Source organism: Panthera onca, chromosome B4, assembly GCF_046562875.1.
Source record: "Panthera onca isolate mPanOnc1 chromosome B4, mPanOnc1 haplotype 2, whole genome shotgun sequence".
Lineage (NCBI taxonomy): Eukaryota > Metazoa > Chordata > Mammalia > Carnivora > Felidae > Panthera > Panthera onca.
Genome location: NC_138345.1, coordinates 61939941 through 61959760, shown reverse-complemented (window position 1 = coordinate 61959760; position 19820 = coordinate 61939941). Strand labels below are relative to the sequence as shown.

The window sequence follows — 19820 nt, the reverse complement described above, 5'->3', positions numbered from 1 at the left end:
AGGTAATAATCTCACCTGAGAGCCTTGGTACAGGCTGCTCCCTCTGTGGGGAGCACGTTTCACAAAGCTAGTTCCCACTTTACCTTTCAGGCATCAGATTCAATGCCACATACCCGGAGAAGCCCTCATGAACACCCTATATATAGTAAATGAGACTTTATCTTTCCTTCTTTCAGATTCGTGTTAATCTCCTTCATATTTGTATGGCATTTTAATTGCTTCATTTTATATGTACTTTTGTCGGTCATCCCATGAGAATATCAGCTCAACAAGGGCAGGGACCATGTCTCCACTGTCTTTCCAGTACCAGTCTAGTCCTGGCTTAGAGGAGACCCTTAGGGAAAAAGCTAATGATCTACATTTATATGGAGAACACATTCATTTCTTTTTAATACACAGATCTACATCTTGTTTGCTTCTATGCCCAAGAAACAAGTTGCTGTCAGTTGATTGTGGTGTTTGTTAAGTTATTGATTACAAAATCAGGCTGTGTCTTACCACTCTGGATCCTTTTGAAAGATTACATTTTACCTCTGACATATTTTCTATCTAACTCAAGTCTTTTGCAATTTGTAAGGTACTGATGGTCATCAAGGTCCCACCCATTTACAGCCTTCATTCCTGCACTAACATACACACAAAGTTTTCACGCAGACAAAACAATATTGGCAAAATTACATTTTATAAAGTGCTTCTCTTCTCTGTAGACTATTAAATATCAGGTATCAGTTCTTTCTTCAGAAGACATCTGTAAAATGAATTATAAAATCAGTTGTACTACTTTGTCTCCATGAATTTTCAGGGTCTAATGTATAATTTAACCAAAATAGCATCCATCTTCTGGAAAAATATTGCTGAGATTTATTTCCTTTTTGTGTCTCAGGCTTTCCATGAAGGTATAAAATAGATTTGGGACTATTGTTTAACAAGTTACTTGAATGTCACTGGAAGGTAAGAACTTGGTTTTTGATGGTAAGAAAATAAATGAAACTCTCAGTGAGTACTTAAATGGGTGTGAGTACATGACTAACAACATGTTCATCAAAATATTCATTTGATAATACAAATAATTCCTTGAAAGGTCTAGACGGTTCTGCCTTTATCTTTTGAGTACACCCCAACGCACATCCTTATTTTACTTGGAGAAAAGAAAATGTAACCATGTGGCGATTTTTGGAAGTTATCAGATAGTCGACTTTGGACCAGATAGATGTGACTTTGGATTTTGATTCTACCACTTGCCCTCTCCTAACCTTACTTTCCTCATTTGTAAAATGGTAATGACAACATAGTATTAGTGAAGGTTAGTTAAGATAGTGAGTATAAAATATTTGGAACACTATAGATGCTGATTGGAAGTAGGTTCCTTTTTTTCTTAAATTATTATATCAAATAAAAAACAAGCAAAAATCCTCTAGGTAGGATCATATAACTTGTGTATTATTGCTGAGACACTAACTTATTTCCTCCAAGTCATCATCAACGATGGAGAACTAAAAGGAATAATCAACACTTTTCTTCAGTAGTGCTGCCCCAATAGAACTTTCTGTGATGGGGAAAAGTTTCATACCCGTACTGTCCAATGTGGTAGCCATTAGTTATATGTGGCTACTGTGCACCTAAAATGTGGCTAATGTGGCTCAGGAACAGAATTTTATTTTAATGTAGTTTAAATTAATAACAATTTTTTTTTTAATTTTTTGTTTATTTTTAAGAGAGAGCAAGAGAGCAAGAGAGTGAGCCAGCAGGGGAGATGCAGAGAGAGAGGGAGTCACACAATCCCAAGCAGGCTCTGTACTGTCAGCACAGACCCCGATGTGGGGCTCAAACCCACAAACCGTGAGATCATGACCTGAGCCAAAATCAAGAGTTGGGCACTTAACTGACTGAACCACCCAGGTGCCTCAAATTTTAATTTTAATTTTAAATATCCAGGGGCGCCTGGGTGCTCAGTCAGGTAAGTGTCAGACTTCAGCTCAGGTCATGATCTGGTCGTTAGTGAGTTTGAGTCCCATGTCAAGCTCTGTGCTCCGACAGCCTGGAGCCCGCTTCAGATTTTGTGTCTTCCTCTCTCTCGCCTCCCCTGCTTACACTCTATCTCTCTCTCATAACTAAACTAAATAAACATTTTTAAAAATTTAAATATCTAGATGTGGCTACAGTATTGAGCACTGCTGTTCTACTGAAATAATGTGCTCAAATTTGATCGGGGTATATCGAAGTCAGCATTCACAATTAATTGAAAATAGTATTACACATATAACTTATGACTAACCAATTTATCTTATCACAAGTCTCACTGTAATAGACATCAGAAAGTGAAGTTCTTGATAAGTGATCTTCTTGACCTCTATTTACCCTCTTAACTCCTATGTTAGATGCAGACGGCAGAAATCTCATTTTCTTCAGTATGATTGTCTAAAATTGGGCTGATAAAGTTTTCCTTATCCAAAAAGAGGATAGTGAGTAGTAAGAAGCCCTCACTCTCTCTTTCATCCTTGTTCAGAAGATAACTGTATTCAACTACAGATGTATGCTCACAAGTGTATCTGAAGGGCAATCGATGTCTGTAAGAATTGTGACTGAAACCATCCAGTATGTTTTTTGAAACCCTAATGAGAAACTGGGTGTACTGGTCAGGTGGAGATGCGAATGGCCAAAGGAAGGAGGGCAAAACAAAATGTACCAAGATACCAATTAGGAGATACAGCCCTCAAAGCACAGATAAGACAGTAAGATTATGTGTAGAGATTCACATGGTAGAGAGGGTAAAGGCAGAACAGGGGCTGGTATCACAGCATCTGCAAGAGATAGGAGAAAGAGAACATCCCAGATTTTGGAGGGGAATAATCCAGAGTGGGGCTCTTGTCTGAAACTGTGCCCCCTAAGGTCAACCAGCTCTTTGATGAAAACTTTCAGACCACATTTACCTAACTCCTGAGACACAGTTGGTAGGTGATGTTGAATACTCTTCTGCCTTGAAACTCTGTTTTTATAGTTTTTATGTACCATTTCATTTCTTCTTATCTGACTGGTGATGGCTTCTTAATCTTCCCAACTGATATTTTACTGCTCAGCTCCGGAGGTCACCATTCACATTGTAGACCTCATAAATTTATTAAGTGATAATGACAACTTTTCTAGTAGATAGTTAAGGTGTTCTCTAATTCACACAAAGGCACCATGTGACCTAGAAGTTCCCCCAATTTGGCAGCTAGGAAGGCAATACTTCTCTTAGGTGCCACCCCAGGCACTCGGTTGTTTTCATTTTTAATTAGCTACTGATAACCTCATTCACACATGCTGCTTATGTGTATGAATACACCACCACTTATACACTATCTGTATGGCTCTTAAACTGTTATGTTATCCACAGCCCAGATTTCTCTCCTGAGCCCTAGACTCACATCTAATTGGGTTTTACACAGTTCTATTCAGATGTTTCAGTGGCACCAGTAACACAACATATTAAAAAAAGAATTGATCCCCAATCCTAATTAACACCACCACTGTCCACCTGGTAACTCAGGCCAGAATGTGAGAATTATCTCCATCTCACTCCCAACATAACTTCAATCTGTGAATCCTGGAGATGCCACCTCATTTAACCCCTTCTGTGAACGTCCCCATTACATCATGCTGCAGCTGCTTGGGACCTCTCCACACTCCCCTTTACTAGCTGCCATCTTTCCTGTCAGTCAGGTTCATTCTGCCTCCACAAAGCTTCCAGTGAGATCTTTCTAAGATGCATGTATTATTATGTCACTCTCTTGCTAAAGCTACTTAGATTTTTATGGTTTGTTAATGTGATTCATGATAAAGTCTGAATTCCCAATTGTGGTGTATAATAAGGGATAGGCAAGCTGGTCTTTGTATGCTTTTCCATTTTCAACTTCTCCCACATCTCCTAACATATGCTTGCACTTTAGGCACACACACATTTGGCTTTCTTAATAGGCCCAGCTCAACCCCTGACTGGTCAATGCTCTTCCTAGAACTCCAGTGGTATTTACCAGGGGACAGTGCAATAGTTTCCAAATCTGCCTTTCCCTTTAGACTTTAAGTACCTTGAGAACAGGAATAGGATTTTATCTTTGTATCTCTAGCACCTGCCTACCATCTGCCAATTTAGAATAAATGTTTACCAAGTAGATGGATGAATGCAAAGGTCAAAGAGAAAGGAAACAGAGGAAATTAAGGAGCTTCAAATACTCCCGGAGTTTCAGGAAAAGTAGGGAATGTGAAGATTTGGGGTAGAAAGGAAAACAGTGGCTGTGATGAAGAAAGTATCTTTAGATTCAAAAATCACTACCTGTATAGGTGGAAGTATAGTGTTGATAGGATCATTGCTTCACTGACACACAACATTTTTATGCTTCAGTTTTTTAATTTCCATTTACAAAAAAGGAAAATATTACATCAAAGCATTAAGACTCTAAAGTCTTTGTCCTTTATGACAAAGCTATGAATATTAGCGATAATCCTTAAAAGGGAAGTTGCTATGATATTTAAATGTAAAAGAATAATGGGAGAGAATATAAATTGCCTTTATATAAAGCTATTTCAAATAGTAAGCATAAAAAGAAACTCCTTAAGCATAGTTTTCCTTTCTCTTCTATTCTTTTTTTGTCTTTTAAAAAAGTTTGTTATTTTTAAAGTACACAGCTGTTCACAACTATAAATAAAGAGGTAGCAATGTCACATCTATTTGAAGTACACTTAATGTCACCATTAAGCTATATTAATTATTTCATGTATGTACAGACAAGGGAGATGAACTTTGGTTCATAGAAATTGTCTTGCATTAAGTCCAAATTAAAATATCCTGAATATTTTGTCCTGAACTAAAATATCTGGGATATATCTGTTTGCTTGGCTGTCACTATTAACAAAGCCTGTGATAGAATATATCATTTCATTTTTTTAAATGTTTATTTACTTTTGAGTGACAGAGCACAAGCAGGGGAGGGGAAGGGAGAGAGGGAGATACAGAATCTGAAGCAGACTCGTGGCTCTGAGGTGTCAGCACAGAGTCCAACATGGGGCTCGAACTCATGAACTCATGAGATCACGACCTGAGCCGAAGTTGGATGCTCAACCAACTGAGCCACCCAGGCCCCTGAATACACCATTTCTTAAATGAACACTTGTAGAGTTTTAGAAGTCAACTCTCCATATCATTAGTTTGGGGTATCATTAAACTACAAGGCTAGAACATAATTTCCAACATAGACATTTTGAAAATGCAATTAATTAAGAAAAAAAAACTTTTAGTTTTTTATGCCGGGGGGTGGGGGAGGGAGGTGGGTAGGGGGATGAGTGTAATAAGTGAAGAGGAACAAGAGTACACTTATTGTGATGAGCAGTGGGTAACATATAGAATTGCAAATCACTGTATTGTACACTTGGAACCAACACAACACCACGTATTAATTACTGGAACTTTTAAAAAATTAAGAAGAAACTTTTAGTTTTGAAAGCTTACTGACTCCATGTTTTGTTTCATTTGCATCTTCCTCTCCAGTATCAGATGTTCAGGAGGTGCTCAATGAATACTCAGGCAAATCACTGACTTTTTCTAAGCCTCAGCTCCCTCATCAATGAGTGGAATTAATAACCACATCATAAAGTTATTAGAGAATTAAATGAGATACTGCTTTGTATGCTGCCTGGTACAAAGGTTGCTATTACTGTTTGCATATCTGATCCTATAAGCCTTTGTAGGTTACAGGGCTTTTGTACCTTCAACATGTTCATATAAATATAAGACTATGCATTTTATATTTCAGTTCTAAAAATGGGGTAATAGTTGAGTGAAAAAACACGAAGATGGGCTTAGAGACAAATTGGAAGCTGTAAGTGAACACAACCATCCAACTATGAGAAACAGTTCTGGTAAGGACCACATACCTTATGAAACCAATTCTTGCCCTTTGGAATGACTTTTATTTGCCACAAAGCATAAAGTTATTATTGAATAATATAATGCACATACAAGTCAAATGCAAATGTTGCTTCATGTGAATTTTCCCTCCACTGAGGACTTTTAGCAATTCTCCCACAGACCTGACTCCAAATAGGTGAAGAACCACTGACTTAGACTGTTATAGTCACTGGATCTACTTTGTTCTCCTTATAAGCAGATTTAAAAATAAATTTTTTAAAAGAAGTCCTTTAAAGGAGGGTTTTCTCCGATTCTTCCTTGTTTTTGCAGATATAAGTGTATTCTGAATCTTTTCTATTTTGCTTTGAATATATTCTTTGGTTCTCTTCTCAGTGGAAGTACAGAACAGTTGGTAACAATCATTCAGAAATGATCTCAATGTTGCTGCTTTACCCTTCATGCATTTAATAGTTGTTTGTAGGAATGTTCTTTGTTGTTACCAGTATTCCACAATGTACATATTTATTTTCATTTTAAATGGTGATATAGGAGAATAAGGTCAATGTTCTGAAATAAAATGCAAGGTGAGCCTTCATAAACAATACAAGGAAAATTCACTATCACCAATTTAGAAGAAAAAAATGAAAGTGGTTGTAGGTGGTAGATAGTACAATTTCTTAGAATACTGTGAATTAAAATAATTCAATTATCCCCACAACAGATGAGTTTTGCTAATTTGAAGAAATCACCAAAAAAGATATGCTAATACCCTGGCTAAACAGCAAGAAAGACTGGGTCAGAAAAATTACTGAATTATTTAATAACAAAGAAAGTGTTCAAAAAAAAAATCTCATGAGTAGAAGTAAAGAACAAGAATTTAGATTTTTCCACCTAATGGTAATGGTAATGCAAAGACAGAGATATAAAAGCCTGATATTGTGGAAGCCAGAGGGGCTTAAGCTCACACTTCTCCACCATACTCTATATGAATGATTTCAAGCATACTCACTACACGTTGCACTAATTCTGTTAACTAAACAACCTTTCTTAAAGTCTGAGGACTCAATGTAATAAAAAGTCTGACTCCATTATTTGATGTTTGATTACAGACACTTTTCAAGCCTTACCTCGCCCTCCCCCCATTCTATCTCAGATCCGGACAAGCTGTTAAGAAGGCCCAGGTGCTGTGCCACAAGCAGTAAGTTTAAACCATGCACTAAAACCGTCACTCCAGCTCCAGCCCCTACCTACCATGAAAACTCAAAGCCAGTCTCCTTTCTTTCACAGCTCTTTCAAGCTATTTTCAGATCAGATTGAGAGGCCCACCCTACTCTCTATGGAAAGCTTCATTATGGGAATATAAAACCTTTTGACACTTCTTGGTGTGTGTGTGTCTGGCATCATCAGTTTGGGAATCCAGACCAAATTTTGGGTGGTTATCCATCTCAACTCTATGGACTGGCCACAACACCCAGTCACAATGACACTGGAAGGAGGGTCCATTTCAATGAAGGCATAATAATTATAGTACCTAGGAAGAAATCTGCATCCAACAGAAACCTAATAAACTGAGTTCTAGTTTATACATCAATTCCTTGTGAGTTCATATACTGGGAATCCATTCCATTAAACCTAATGATGCCAAGACCAAATTTCAGAAACTGAGAAGCTGAAGACTAGTCTTGGAAATGATAATCCCTCCAACGGATTACTACAACACATCTTCACCTTTTGCTTTCATTTATCATATGGAAACACAACTGTATTTCTTTAAGAAACAATACATAGTCCATTTGAAGGAACAGTTCTATTTTATGGGAGGGAAACTAGAATGTCTGCAGGGGGCAGTAGTTAAATGAAGCAGGTAAGAGAAAATAGACACGCTAAGCTTTTGTATTACAACTCAGGATAGCCTGGGTCTATTACATTGTCTATTAAACACTTTACTGTGCTTTGAAAGGCAAATCAGGGCAAGCTTCTGACCCACTACTGTAAATGCTAAGGTTGAAAAGCTGCATAACTAAAAATGTCAGTATTTTAATTCTATTGCTATTATATTTAAAAAAATATTGATACCTGCAATGTAGCCACTAATTTACAGGTATACACAGAAATGAGAAAAGAGTGCCACTTAAGGAGCCAAGGTCTTTCTGTCAACTCTCTTTTTCTTTATATTCCACTTTCAGTTTTATTTCATGTTGACCAGACTCTTATGTTGCATTCATTGTTATAAAAGCTGATGCTCAAGAAATGGGCGTCGCTCCTTAATTAAATTAGATGTATTAGTTGACTTTGGTATTTCAGGCACAAATGCGTTATTTTATAGAACCTTTGAACTACTTGAATAACATATAACAAATATTATTTGCTGAACTAGAAATCTGCAAAAACATGAGTAGTTTTTAAAGAACTCTAGGATTTTATGGAGTGCCTAGATGGCTTAGTTGATTAAGTGTCCGACTTCGGCTCAGGTCATGATCTTGCAGTTCGTGAGTTTGAGCCCCACATCTGGCTCTGTGCTGTCAACTCAGAGCCTGGAGCCTGCTTCAGATTCTGTGTCTCCTTTTCTCTCTGCCCCTCCCCTGCTCACACTCCGTCTCTCAAAAATAAATACACAATAAAAACAAATTTAAAGAACTCTAGGATTTTGGAGTTATCCAGAACTAGTTTCAAGTGCTAGTTCCACTGTTTACTGTATAACTGGGGAAAGTTCATTAACCTCATCTGTCCATAGAGCATGTTGAGAGGATTAAATGAGTTTGCATACATAAGCATCCATCATAGTACCAAGCACATAGGAAATGTTTAATAAATAGTAACATCTTTTATTTCCAAGTTAGTTTCCTCTGGTCCTTTGGGTTTTGGTACTCTAAAATGTTGTAAGGTTTCATAAAGAACCTGATAATTCTTATTTACTCAGAACATTCAAACTCACACAATCATAAAAGACAATTTAATCGATTTAATTTGTGGAAGTGTAATAACAAAACAATCAGTAGGAATTACTGTGGTGTATTGACTCACCCATTTTTGAATTTGATGTAAAGGAAAAGGTGGGATCATGAACTGAGTTGAAACCAAGAGTCAAATGCTTAACTTACTGAGCTACCCAGGTGCCCCTTTGTTACAGGAACCTCTGCATTTTATCTAAATTATCTGATTTTTGGAATTGTGATCAAGATGGAGGAGCAGCATGGAGACCCTCAACTTGTCTCATCCCTGAAATACAGTTAGATCTGCACCAAACCATTTTGCACACCTAGGAAATTGATCTGAGGATCAACACAACAATCTGCATAACTTGAGCCACAGAATTTGGAAGGTACATGGTGCAGAGAGGTGCACTGGGGCAGAGAAAAGTCATGGAGGGTAGGGAGCTGTTTTTGCAGAGAAGGACAGAGAAAGGGGGAGAGTGCAGGAAAAACGCTTCCCCAAAAGTAGCTGGAAGGAAAGAGAGAGAAAGAGTGAAAATGCACGCAGGGGACTGAATAAGAAATCTGTTCCCCAAAACTATTGATGGGAATAAAAGGAGAGGCTTTCAATACCACCAGAATTCTATAAACAGTGGAGCACAGAGTCTGAAGTTCCAGAGCTCAGTGCCTGGCAGTGCTCTGGTGAGGAAGTGGGGCAAATCCCCAGGAGCAAGCAGCAGGTTCTGAGGGGTCCATGTGCCACACGGGGAGAAACGGTTCCCTCACTTGGAGTGCATTTGGTAGATGCCATAAGGTCTCCCCACGGGCAAAGGTCCCAGCAGAACCTGGAGAGCAGCCATGTTTGCTGGTGTTGGAATAAAGATGCCCAGAATGCAGTGAAACCTGATGCTGGCTGTGTGTTGTGGTTTGCCATAATCTCTGAACCTCTGCTGCTGCACGACTACAGGAACATTTTCTGGGGCAAGCCAGAACCCGGCCATTGCTCAGTAAGACCCTCCCCCAAGGAGTTGTGGGTCCAAGCTGCAGAGGTCTCTGAATTATGGGATTTTGAAACACAAACCCATCTGAGATAAAACTCTGGAGGGAGGTGCTGATTGGCAGGTGGACAACTTGGGCAGGGACAGGGTGAAGGCAGGGAGTGGACAGAGGTCTGAGACAAAGGAGGGGAACTTGATTTCCACCTCTCCTGTCTATGCGTGTGCACCACACTAATCCACCCCAGTAAGCTAAGCAGTGCCACCTAGTGAAGAATGGAGCCATTACATCAATCCCCGCCCAAATGAACCCTCCAAGCACATCCCCCAGGAGACCAGCAAGAGTCCCTCCACCTGCTTAGTATACAGACTATTGAGGGCTTCATAGTTTCAGTTCTAGGGGAAACTGGATGTAAATTCATTTGGGTTTCATTCTGTTTACTGGTTCATTTATTAGGTGGTTTTTGGGTTTTTTTTGTTTCTTTGATTAAATTGTGTTTTTTTTCCTTTTTCTTCAATACAGAAAATTTTATTTTTTTTTAATTTTTAATTCTTTCACTTAAAATTTTTTTTTAACTTTTTTTCTTAACGTTTATTTATTCTTGAGACAGAGAGAGACAGAGCATGAACAGGGGAGGGTCAGAGAGAGGGAGACACAGAATCTGAAACAGGCTCCAGGCTCCGAGCTGTCAGCACAGAGCCCGACGTGGGGCTCGAACTCACGGACCACGAGATCATAACCTGAGCCGAAGTCGGCAGCTTAACTGACTGAGCCACCCAGGCGCCCCTTAAAAATTTTTTTACTTTATTTTTTCATTTTTGAAAAAATTATTCTATTTAAATTTCTTTATTTCATTTTATTCTATGTTTTTTTAATTTTTAAATTTTTTCTTACCTTTTTCCTTTTTTTTTCTTTCCCTTTTTTCTCCATTCTATCAAGCTTCTTTCAAAAGGCAGGCCAAAACACACCTAAGATCTAGCTTCTTTTACTTGATTTTTTTGCCTTTAATTTTGTAATTTTTAGTTTTTATTTTATTAATTTTTTTCTTCCTTCAAAAGGATAAAACAAAGGAATTAACCCCCAAAGAAATAACAGAAAGAAATACCAACCACAGGCTTAATCAACACAGATATAAGCAAGACGTCTGAACTAGAATTTAGAACCACGATAATAAGAATAATAGCTGGGCCTGAAAAAAGCACAGAATCCCTTTCTATGGAGATAAAAGAAGTAAAAGCTAGTCAGGATGAAATAAAAAATGCTATAACTGAACTGCAATCTTGAATAGATGCCACAGCGGCAAGGATGGACAAAGTAGAGCAGCAAATCAGCAATACAGAAAACAAAATTATGGAGAATAATGAAGCAGAACAAAAAGAGAGAAACAAAGGCAAAAGAGCACAATACAAGACTTAGAGAACTCAGTGACTTATTAAAAAGCAACAACATCTGAATCATAGGCGTCCCAGAACATGAAGAAAGAGAAAAACGGGCAGAAGGTTTATGTGAGCAAATTATAGCAGAAAACTTTCCTAATTTGGGAAGGACACAAACATCATAATCCAGGAAGCACAGAGAACTCCCATTAGATTCAACAAAAACTGACCATCATCAAGGCATATCATAGTCAAATTCACAAAACACACAGACAAGGAAAGAATTATGAAAGCAGTAAGGGAAAAAAGTCCTTAACCTATAAGGGAAGACAGACTAGGTTCACAGCAGACCTATCCACAGAAACTTGGCAGGCCAGAAAGGAATGGCAGGATATATTCAACGTGCTGAATTGGAAAAATATGCAGCCAAGGATTCTTTATCCAGCAAGTCTTCATTCAAAATAGAAGGAGAAATAAAGAGTTTTCCAGAAAAACAGAAACTAAAGGAGTTCAAGACCACTAAACCAGACCTGCAAGAAATTTTAAGGGGGACTCTTTGAGTGGAGAAAAGATGAAACAAAACAAAAAAGACCAAAATCAACAGAGACTGGAAAGGACCAGAGAACATCACCAGAAACACCAATTCTACAGGCAACACAAGGGCACTAAATTCATATCTTTCAGTACTCACTTTAAATGTCAATAGACTAAACGCTCCAATCAAAAGACACAGGGTATCAGAATAGATATGAAAACAAGATCCATCTATATGCTACTCGCAAAAGACCCACTTTAGACCTAAGGACACCTGCAGATCAAAAGTAAGGGGATGGAGTACCATCTATCATGCCAATGGTTGGCAAAAGAAAGCCAGAGTAGCCATACTTATATCAGACAATCTAGATTTTAAAATAAAGACTGTAACAAGAGATGAAGAAGGGCATTATATCATAATTAAGGGGTCTACCCACCAAGAATATCTAACAATTGTAAATATATACCCCCCCCACAACGTGGAAGACCCAAATACATAAATCAATTAATCACAAACATAAAGAAACTCATTGAAAATAATACCATAATGGTAGGGAACTTCAATATCCCACTCACAACAATGGACAGATCATTTAAGCAGAAAATCAACAAGGAAACAATGGCTTTGAATGACACATTGGCCCAGACGGACTTAGATATATTCAGAACATTTCATCCTAAAGCAGCAGAATACACATTCTTCTCGAGTTCACATGGAACATTCTCCAGAATAGATCACATACTGGGACACAAATCAGCCCTCCACAAGTACAAAAAGATCGAGATCATATCTTGCATATTTTTAGAGCACAATGCTATGAAACTCAAAATTAGCCACAAGAAAAAACTTGGAAAGACCATGAATACTTGGAGATTAAAGAACAACCTATAAAAGAATGAATGGGTTAACCAAGAAATTAAAGAGGAAATTAAAAAAGTACATGGAAACCAATGAAAATGAAAACATGACAGCCCAAACTGCTGGGATGCAGCAAAGGCAGTCATAGGAGGAAGTATATAGTAATCTAGGCCTTCCTAAAGAAGGAAGAATGTTCTCAAATATACAACCTAACCTTCCATCTAAAAGAGCTGGAAAAAGAAAATCAAATAAAACCCAAGCCAGCAGAAGAAGGGAAATAATAAAGATTAGAGCAGAAATAAATATCGGGGGGAAGGGGGGAAGAAAGAAACAGAACAAATCAATGAAACCAGGAGCTGGTTTTTTGAAAGAATTAATAAAACTAACAAATCCTTAGCCAGACTGATCAAAAAGAAAAAATAAAGGGCCCAAATAAATAAAATCATGAGTGAAAGAGGAGAGATCACAACCAACACCACAGAAACTCAAAAAATAATAAAAGAATATTATAAGCAATTATATGCCAACAAATTGCACAATCTGGAAGAAATGGACAAATTCCTAGAAACATATAAACTACCAAAACTGAAATAGGAAGAAATAGAAAATTTGAACAGACCCATAATGAGTAAAGAAATTGAATCAGTAATCAAAAATCTCCCAACAAACAAGAGTACAGGGCTGGATGGCTTCCCAGGGGAATTCTACTGAACATTTAAAGAAGAGTTAACACCTATTCTTTTGAAGCTGTTCCAAAAAATAGAAATGGAAAGAAAACTTCTAAACTCATTCTATGATGGCAGGATTACCCTGATTCCAAAATCAAAGACCCCACTAAAAAGGAACAATTTCCCACCAACTTTCCTGATGAACATGGATGCAAAAATTCTCAACAAGATACCAGCCAACCAGATCCAACAATACATGCAAAGAATTATTCACCATGATCCAGTGGGATTTATTCCTAGGAGGCAGGGCTGGTTCAACATCTGCAAATCAATCAATGTGATATATCACATTCATAAAAGAAATGATAAGAACCACATGATCCTCTCAATAGATGCAGAGAAAGCATTTGAGAAAATACAGCATCCTTTCTTGATAAAAACCCTCAAGAAAGTAGGGATAGAACGATCATACCTCAAGACCATAAAAGCCATATACAAAAGACCCACCACTAATCTCATCCTCAATGGGAAGAAAACTGAGAGTTTTCCCCCTAAGGTCAGGAACATGACAAGGACGTCCACTCTCACCACTGGTATACAACATAGTATAGTGTTGGAAGTCCTAGCCTCAGCAATCATAAAACACAAAGAAATAAAAAGCATCCAAATTGGCAAGGAGGAAGTCAAACTTTTACTCTTCACAGACATGATACTCTATGTGGAAAACCCAAAAGACTCCACCAAAAAAACTGCTAGAACTGATCCATGAATTCAGCAAAGTCGCAGGATATAAAATCCATGTACAGAAATCAGTTGCATTTCTATACACCAATAATGAAGTAGCAGAAAGAGAAATCAAGGAATTGATCCTATTTACAATTGTATCAAAAACCATCAAATACCTAGGAATAAACCTAATGAAAGAGGTGAAAAATCTATACAATGAAAACTATAGAAAGCTTATGAAAGAAATTGAAGAAGACACTAAAAAATGGAAAATCATTCCATGCTCATGAATTGGAAGAACAAATATTGTTAAAATGTCGATATACTCAATGTAATATACATATTCAATGCAATCCCTATCAAAATAACACTAGCATTCCTCACAGAGCTAGAACAAATAATCCTAAAATTTGTATGGAACCAGAGAAGACCCCAAAGAGCAAAAGCAATCCTGGAAAAGAACCTGTGGGGATAGGCTTAAGGAATCCTCCGGGCTTATACCAATGGGCTAACAAGGCATAAACAAATACAAAGTCATAAAATGCTCACACCCAAGTTTGGATAAACCAGATAGGCAACCCAAGAATGGGGGGTAAAAAGTCACCCCAAGAACAGAGGTTCAAAGGCTCCAAAACTAAGGAGGTGCAATGGAACCCCAAAATAGAGAGGGGATGCAGAGCTCCCAGAATAGAGAGAGGGACAAAGGCCCCAAATAGGAACGGGTGCAAAGGTGCCCAATACATAGGTATATGCAATAAACAGGATTAGATGTTCAGGGTGTAGGCACCGCCAATTTAGTACTATAGAAGAAAAGCTGCTATCCTGGAGGATAGGGCCAGGTTAGGTAAATTGGTCAATTCCACTATGGACCACTGTGCGGCATGCAAGGCAGCCTAGAGCTGAGATGGTTAACAAAAGAAACGATGCCTTATTAACCCTCAGGTTATTCCCCCATCTGTCTCATCCACTAGGCTAGCTAAGTTAAACAGACAGGGCGCCTCCTGTCTGTCGTTAAAAACCATCTACCCATCTGCCTGGCGTCAGGATTTTGTTGACCCAAACCTCAAACAACAAATATCTTCAAAACCCCCCTCTTGCCTCACGTCCCCAAGTTAATGTCCCCAGTTTGTCTCTTTGTACATGTCCATCACGTTTGTAAGCCTTCTGATCTAAATAAATATGGGGCAAGAACCCTTATTCAGGGCTCTTGTTTTTCCCAGACATTAGCCATCTCTTGCTTTAATCCTGCATTCGCTCTCTTGTTGGCCAAAAGAGAACTTTAGACTTAGAGTCTATGACAGATGGTGACCCCAACGTGACAGAAGGAAAGTGGACTACTGGCTGAAGTGTGCAGGGGGCTGACATGGCCAGGTGGTGCAACACAAGGACTGCAGGACCCCGTGGAATGGTAAAGGAGCTCCCAGAAAAAAAACCCGCACTGGGTACAGTCTCTACCTGATGAGGTAAGGGATAAAGCAAAACTATATTAGGATTTGCTGCTGTGGAACTTTTTGAGAGATCTCCGATGGGAAATTACCTCCCCCTGACTCCCTAGCCCCTGAACAAAAGCACTATATTTGAATTCTTCAGTCCTTAGGAGGAACAGCAGGGACTATTCTAAATTACAAGGCTCGCCTTAGATTATTGGCTGTCCAACAAAATTGCCCTTGGTTCCCAGAACAAGGAACTTATGATCTTAAAGTGTGTAAAAGAGTAGAGAAAACGTTGAAGACAGGCATTCTAAAGGGGCTAATGTCCCCCCTTAAGTAATCCTCACCTGGTCAACTGTCCACACTGCCCCTCCCTGCAGAGGTGGGACAGTGCATAGGAAGACACAGAGATACCTAAAAAGGAGGAAAAACCTCCCTCCCCTATACTCAGATTGTGCCTCTGGCTCCTTTACAGCCAGAAGATACTCCCCCTCCCCCAAAAGGGTGGAAAGATATTGAGCCTCTGAAAACCTCACCAACTGGCTCTGATAAAGTCCTCATCCCAATGCAAAAGTATATTAAAGCAGCCCATAAGGCTGGTAAACTGCAGCTCTTTCCCATTGTCAGGCAAAATGGGCAATGGGGCGACGAAGGCCTGCTCTTTCCAATAGAAAAGAATTGCAAAAATCAGTTCCGCTGTATGTCCACCACAGCCCTTTTACAATCAGTATTTTAGAAAATATTCATGGCACTCATTCCATGTGCGCCTGGGACTGGGGCTCTCTTAAGAACATCATTTGGACCCCAGCCCAGTATGCTGTCTGTGCCCAAGAGTTTCATGATGCCTATGTAACTAGTGCTATGTAAAACTTTGCCACTGCTATTCCGGTGTCTTTTAAACAACTGTCTGACACAGGGCAGTGTTCCCAACCAAGGCAGTGGCCTAACTTCCAATCATTGTCAATAAAACAATGCACTGAAATAGTGTGGTGCAGTGTATTTTATATAGGCTCCCTGATATAGGGGACTGTAACTCTCTCTCTGTTTCTCCCTATACTCTGTGGTCACTGTAACCATATGTGAAGGCTTCTCCCTCATTCATTTCCTGGATTAATAACTGTGATGATTAGAGCCAATTGTCTCTGGCTAGTCTACCTTGGGATAGAGATTTTAAGGAATATTCCCAAGCAGCTGCTGAAACTCCTTTTGTTTCGGGAAACTTCCCTGTCTTCTCTGGCCCGACATGGACTGCTTAATTCCACTAGTGGAAAACAAAAACAAAACAAAACAAATAATACAAAACAAAACAAAAATCGGTATCTGCTCATCTATCTGAGCTGACAGGCTTTAGGACCACATGAACTCTTTTCTCTGCCCTCTGTGCCTCTGTCTGCCTTCAGGCCTCTTGGTAGTTCCTCACCTTTTCTGCCTTCCCTTCCCCCTCCTCCTGTTTCTGTACCTCCTGGGGTGTGCCTGCTTATATGACTCTTCAAAACCTCAGAAGGCACTCCTCCTCCGCAGGCTGTCAAAAGGCAAAAAACCCTCTCTTAGACTTTAAATTTCCTCACTGGTTCCACGGAAAAAATTAACAATGGTAAACTTTTAAGGGGACACAGATAAAATATTATTAAGATAGGCATGTCTTTTAAATTATAAAACTTTATTCTACTAAAGTTGAGATGAATAAAATTTTAAAAGTACACCGGTATAAGGTTAAAATTCTGCTCTTCTCTCTGTTCGAAAAGCAAAGTTTTCTTGGACTGTTCTGTTCTTGATAAGACAATGTAAACAAAAGGTTTTTTTTCTCTCTTTTGTCTGCCAGAAAACCAAAGCTTTAGGCTTCATCTTAGGTTTTTAATTGCCTAGTTAAAACTTCTCAATGTTAAAGGAGCTAAGTTTCGCTAACAACTATATAATACTATACATTCGCCTTTAGGATCTTTTATTGCCACGTTGGTTAAATAATAAAGTTTCAAGATTTGTAATGATCTGTAATCCTATTTAGGATGTGCTTTATAATAACTTCCTGAGGTTTTAGCAAGCTTCCTAGGATTTAAGTGGTAAATGAAACATATTTGGTGTTTAAACTAATTTAAGTCTATTGGATCTGTCTTTAACGTTATCAGCATTAAATATAAAACTTTATTTTACTAAGGCTTACTAAAGGTCAAATAAGCTCATGTTCTCGCTGTTCCAATCTTGTGTTAGCAAAAGGATGACTTAAAGTAATAGTTAACTTTGCCTCATAGTTTTCATGGGTAATTGTTAAGATAGCTTTTGAAGTGTTTGTAACCTAAAACGTTAATGTTTTGCTTGCATAATAAATTAAGATAAATTCATTGGTATCTAATGAGATAAAAAGATAAAACACTAATCACTAGATGTGGGTCTGTACTTTTGACTTGTTGCAAAAAAAAAAAAGAATATTTAGAAGTGTTAAATCCATGCTTTATGATTAATGGATTCATAAGTCTACCACCTAAAAAATTTCCTAATGTAACAGACAATTCACAATTGGTCACTACCTAGCTTTCACTGGAGACTAAGGTTTCTAAGAGTTAAAATTCTGTTAAGTGTAGTTAAAACTGATAAAAATTTTAAAAAAGCAACTCTGTATATGGAAAGTAGGAGATATAAAGGAAAGATATAAGAAATGGAAATATATTTTTATTAAAGGTAAAAGAAAGTAATTTTGTCATAAATGAGACTGGTTACTTGGAGAAAAATGGCTTGGGACAAAAGCTAAATGCAAAGAAAAGTTGTAAAAGATTCATAAATAAAAATCTTAAAAAAAAAAAATTGTGTGGCCAGAACAGACTAAGGTTAAAATAAATGGATTTTAAAAGTACACAGGGTTAAGATAAAAGATTTTCCTCCTTTGATCCAAAGGCTGTGAAAATGATGGCAATACTCTTGGGGCCAGCCTCCAAATCCTCCACATTTGTGTTGTTCCTGTTTAGCAGAGAAATGGATGCCTCTGCCATATGAGAGAGGGATGATATATTGGGCTTTTACTAAGATACATGGGAGCCATTTTACCAAACTTAGCCCATTGTATGCCACAAATGGATATCTACATGGCTAAAACATATTTATATGGGCGTTACTAAAAATGACAGGAAAATAGACCTTGACTTTGGCCGTTTAGCCCCCTCCCTCAATGGCCAATGATCAATATGTAAGTTACTGCTGAGCCAAAATAAAATTAGTACATCCTACAACAACCACAAAAATAATACATTTTTGTTAATGGTAATAAATAAATAAGTAAATAAATATAATTTTAACCAAAACGGTAAAACAACAGGACATCATGCCCTTTTAAGCTGTTTTGCTTAAGGCTTGGTTGGAGTTACCCATTCCTTGTAATCCACCAGGCCAAACAATTGTAAAATGAGCATATATTACGCTCAAAAACATGTTAAAAACCAAAAAGGGGGAGATAGCCCTGGCTGTCTGCATTACAACCTCAGCTCCTTCTTGATCTTGCTAGGATTACTCTTCACTTTTTAAATCTCAATCCTCAAGGACTAACTGCAGCTGAGTGACATTCTTCAAAATAAGACAAACCCTCTCACCTTATGGCACTATGCAAAACCCCTGAAGGGGGGCCCGCATGGACTGGGTACACTAAACTTCTCATCTGGGGTTGAGGATATGCTTGTGTTCTTTCAGATTCCAGACTTCTGTGGATTCCCTCTTGTTCGGTAAATTCTTACCACTGCATCATGGAGATCCTTAGGATATCTTCCAGTAAACCAGAACATCCAGAGAATGACTCTGAGTGAGCGGCTACTGGCCCCCTTCTTCAAGATGAAAGAAGCCTCTTCATGGACTCCTCATCCTGAAGCCACTCTACAAATGCAAGTCCTTGCCACTGATGTAACATGGGGAAGCCTTAAAACACCTGTCTAACCAGGCCGGCATCCTCTTACAACACAACAATATTGCATATACCCCTAATTCACATCTGATAGCCATGACTTCTGCCATTAACAGAAATTCAATAGGTGTAAGCCTAATTCTACTCCTTGCCCTCATTTGTCCAGGCCAAGCTCAATATTCATATTGGGCTCATCTCCTTAACCCACCTATATTTGATAGCTTAACACTCCTAGCCTGGGATATTCCTGTTAGCAATAATGATAGAGTTCATGGAAGGAGCCGATCTTAACCCGCCCTTCCAAACTGAACAAGAGCATTGGCTTTATATGCCAAGACCTCAATGGTGGCTTCCTCCAGCACCTCCTATGTGTGTTACTAAACTCAGCAACTTATCTGCTTGTCTCCAACTAAAAATCAACTGCCTTTCACATGCACAGCCAGCCCAAAACCTCTACAAAGCCAGACAATTTTACCTTTTTCACAGCCATAAGCTTTGATATACCTTAAAAAATAAGCAAATCTCACACTCCTAATGTTGTAAATTGCTCTA

The 19820-nt window shown here is 38.4% G+C and overlaps 1 protein-coding gene and 1 long non-coding RNA gene across 3 annotated transcripts in view; one reads left to right on the top strand and one right to left on the bottom strand.

Annotated features, from left to right (window-relative positions):
• FAR2 (fatty acyl-CoA reductase 2) overlaps nt 1-19820 on the bottom strand; it is a 153081-nt gene that overhangs the window by 97038 nt on the left and 36223 nt on the right. The gene's annotated exons all lie outside the window — the stretch shown is intronic.
• On the top strand, nt 5289-19240 carry LOC132694564 (uncharacterized). Its single transcript, XR_009617367.3, has 3 exons — nt 5289-5895; nt 6994-7082; nt 19061-19240. It is a non-coding gene; the product is annotated as an uncharacterized LOC132694564 (long non-coding RNA).